This window comes from Chelonoidis abingdonii, unplaced genomic scaffold (assembly GCF_003597395.2).
Source record: "Chelonoidis abingdonii isolate Lonesome George unplaced genomic scaffold, CheloAbing_2.0 scaffold0713, whole genome shotgun sequence".
Lineage (NCBI taxonomy): Eukaryota > Metazoa > Chordata > Testudines > Testudinidae > Chelonoidis > Chelonoidis abingdonii.
In genome coordinates, this window is record NW_027424974.1 from 27,143 (window position 1) to 31,370 (window position 4,228).

Here is a 4,228-nt window from a genome sequence, read left to right on the forward strand (position 1 = left end):
TGGGCAGCTATCCCAGCATTCAAGCGGCTGCAACGTGCTTTTCAAAAGAGGGGGGTGAGGGGGAGCGTGGGGGAGAGAGAGAGAGTGGATTTTTGGAGCTGTCAGCTCCCTGCCTTGCAAGTTCTAGGGACTGGAACATACACATCACCAACCTGCAATCATTTTAAAAGTTTTGAGCCCTTCCCCCACCCCTCTCTTATTCACTAAATGCAAATTATGCACTTGGAGCTCCAACACGGACTCCTCCCTCTCCCTCCCCCTCCCCCGTGTGGCTTCTCTCCTCAAGCAAACAGCTGTGAACATTCCAAAGCAATTCCCCCGCCTGCCTCTTCTCAGCAAACAGGAGCTGTGTTTGTTTTTTAGATAAGCAGCTCCGGGGAGCCCGGTCTTCTGGTTTGTTGTGAACAGGCATTCTGGGATACCTCCTAATACCCTGGAGGCCAATTACAGCGCTTTTGGTGGCCACACTTGACGAGCAGCAGTGCATCACCAGCGCTGCAATTGTTACACCCCAAGCAGAGCAGGTGTACAGCCTGGGAGTTGCAGCGCTGGATGTGCCTTGCAGGTGTGGACAGTTGCTAAGTTGCAGCGCTGTAAACCCACCACCAGCGCTGCAACTCTCCAGTGTAGCCATGGCCTTAGATTTACCAACCAGCCCAAAACAGCCGTTCTGTTACCTCCCTGGTAACGAAGGGTATGGCTGCGAGCGCTTTGAAGTGTGAGTGTGGTTGCAGCGCCAGCGCTGGGAGAGAGCTCTCCCAGCGCTGCACGTACTCCACATCCTCTACGGGTGTAACTTGCAGCGCTGGGAGCGCCAGTGTAGCCATGGTCTAAGAAGTTCAAACAACGCAGTTCCCTTCCAGTGCCCAGCCTCAGGCCTCTGTCCAGACACACCTGTCAGATATGATGATGATTCCTGAAAATCTTCTGTCATCATATAAAAGAAAAGGTTCTTCCAGCCCCAAAGGATCAGCCACACACCCAGGTCCAATGATAACTTAGATCTTACCCAAAATACACACTACAGCCAATTCTTATTAACTGAGCTAAAATTTATGAAAAAAGAAAAGAGAGTGAGTGTTGGTTAAAAGATCAACATACAGACAGACTTGAATTCAATTTCTTGAGGTTCAGACACAGCAGAGATGAGTTTGTAGTTGCCAAAAGTCCTTCTAGAAACAGTCCAGAGGTTCTAGGCCAATGTCCATATTCAGGGTGGCTCCAGTCAGTGACTGGGGATCTCAATCCTTGTGGCTTAAGGTTTCCCCCTCTTGAAACCCAAAGCAGATCTGGGATGAAGCAGGATCGGGTCCCAGGGTCTTTATACATTTCCAGCAGCCTTTCGGCCTACGAAAACAATAGGCTTAACTCCTTCTCCCAAACATCCTGGCAACTGGCACAGGGTAATTTATCCATTAAACAGTTCAGATGCAGGTCACCACAACCTTCACAGAGACACAGGGGCAATAACACTTTCCCTCAAGTATCTTCCTAAATGTTAATATTCCATTTTTGAATTAAAGCTCTAGCAATAGACAAGACTTGTTTGCTTATATCACAAGCCCTGAGCAAACACCTCCCCTTGAGATCTCTACCAACGCAGACTTGCATTTCACAGCTCTTCATTTCCAGACCTTCCTAACCAGGCTCTAAAGCTCGGCCCTGGGTCAGGTCATTCTGGAGGGAATTAACTCTTTCTGGCCCTGTCACCTTCCAGTGAGATGTTAATTACACTCATAATGTCCCAGCTCCCCTCCCAGCCCCTGCAGGGCTCCGGGGAGCCAGTCAGCCGGGCCAGGGCTCTGCAGAGCAGGGGGCCTGGGCAGTTCTCACCCCCCAGGCCCAGGGCAGCTCCGTTACCAAGAGCTGTTTGTTGCCCCTGCCCAGCGCCAGGCCCTGCCCCTGAGGGATTCTCTCCCCTGCCCCTGGTGCCCCATGAGCCGTCAGTGCAGGGAGCTGGGACGGTTCGGTGTCCGTGACGCCCCCACAGTCCTGGGGAGAGATCCCTGAGCTGGAGCGTGAGCACCAGGGACTGGCTGGCTCAGGGGCAGGGAACGGGGCAGTGGCCTGTCCCCTCTAGGAGGCGCTGGCTCCGATCCGGCCCCAGGGCAGGGACTGGCTGGATCAGGGGGGCAGGGAATGGGGCAGGGGCCTGTCCCCTTTAGGGGGCGCTGGCTCCAATCCGGCCCCAGGGCAGGGACTGGCTGGCTCAGGGGGGCAGGGAATGGGACCCACTAACCCCTGTCTCCCCAGTGCCCCCTGAGGTGACCGTGTTCCCCGAAGACCCCGTGGAGCTGGGGGAGCCCAACGTCCTGATCTGCTTCGTGGACAGTTCATCCCACCGGTGCGCGCCTCACGTGGTCTGAAGTAAAGAATGGGCAGGAGGTGATGACGGGGCCGGTCTCCGAGACGACTTCCTACCCCGCAGGACAACTCTTCGCAAGTTCCTACCCTGCCCCTTCCTCCCAGCCAGGGTGGACTCTTACGATGCCGGGGGAGCACTGGGGGCTGCCGCGAGCCCTTCACTGAAGCACTGGGGTGAGGCTGGGATCCCACTGGCACGGGTGGGAGCCAGGACTCGGTTATCTTTCTGGCTTGGGAGGGAAAGTGGGGCTGGTGTTTAGGGCAGGGGGGGCTGGGAAGCGGAACCTGGGTTATATCCAGCTCTGGAGGGAGAGTGGGAACAGCCCCCTCTCACTATGCCCTATCCCTCTGTGGTCAAGCCTTTCCCAATACCTGGACTTAGCTGTCAAAAATCTGGGTGCTTACCTGTGAAACTCCCCAGCTCACTACCAGCTTGCTATTCTCGCTGCCACCAGCAGGAACTGTACAGGCTTACTCCTTTGCCTCTCTCTGGGTTCTCCCAACTCTTCTTGGGGGGACACCAAGAACCAATCCCTTGGATTCTTTAAAACCAGGAGAAATAAACCCGTCTCCCCCCTCTTCTTTCTCCTCCCAGGCTTTCCTCTTCGCCTAACCACTCGGTTACAAGAACCGTGTTATCTCTTCTCTCCAGAGAATCAACTTTCGAACACAGGAAAGTAAGAGATAATCCTCGTCTTTCTGTTCTCCAGCTAACTTTGTACCCCGCCTGGGGCTAGGATAGTAACCACAGGCCTGGGTAGCAGCTTGTCACATGTACACAGAGCTCCGCACAGAAATTCCTCTCCTTTGCCTCACTAGGAAAGAACTTCCACACAGTTTAAGAAAAGTTTATATAAAAAAGAAAGAAATACAAAAACAATAATCTTGCATCTAAGAAACTTCAATCAGGCTCTTGCTATAAGAAAATATCATAAACGTCTTCTGATTTAAAAGATAGCCCCGTTTAAACCAGTCCAGCAAATAATACATGTAAATAAACACAAAGCTGTATCATAGCCGAATTACTTTTGCTTCCTTTGGTTGTACTCAGAGTTGTAGGAGAAGATTTGAAAGCAGAGGAGTTAGAAGCAAAGCTTGTTTTCCAGCCGAGGGAAACACAAAAGACCAAGCATATCACACACCTGTAATTTACAACACAAAGCTCCTCACAGCGAATTATTTTTTCTCCTTTGTACTCAACGACTTTTATGCTAGATATATTTGAGATAAGATGGAGGTTAGAAGAAAAGCTTGTTTCCATAGCGAGGAAACAACAAAGACCCCGATATACAAATTCCCGCCCTGATTTAAACAATCCAGTTCTCTGATTGGTCCTCTGGTCAGGTGTTTGTTCTCTTTTGTCCCCCTTTAACGGCAAAAAAATTAACCACTCTACTACCTATACTTATGACACCTTCCCTGTCTCCAGAAGTCCAGTGTGCCCACCCGTCCTGTCCCGAGACCACAGAGACCCTGCGGTGTGCGCCTGGCCTGGCCGCGTGGCATCGTCCGGCATCACGCGGGACCATCCCTCATCATCAAGGGCCATGAAGATGAACGCCACCCGCAGCCGCGGCCCTGTGAGTAGCCGCTGCCCGGGGAGGGCACCCGCATGCACCCGCAGTCCTGGGCCCACCCAGCACCTCTTGGGGAGACTCCCAACCTTGTGCCCACAGCCAGGCCCACAGCCCCCTGGCGCACCGAAGCAGCCCACTGGGGAGAGCCCCCAGCCTGCTGTGCCCCCACGCCAGCCACAGCCCTCCCACCCAAGCCACCCGCCCTGGGGAGAACTCGCTCTTGCCACTGTGGCCCCCTTTGCCAACCTACACTCCCCACCACCAGCACCCGCTGAGAGAGACCACCC

At 53.6% G+C, this 4,228-nt stretch overlaps 1 pseudogene; it reads left to right on the top strand.

The window, feature by feature from the left end:
- The window catches only part of LOC116833407 (mamu class II histocompatibility antigen, DR alpha chain-like), a 9,250-nt pseudogene extending 5,306 nt beyond the window's left edge, over positions 1-3,944 (top strand).
- Positions 3,945-4,228: the final 284 nt, after the last annotated feature.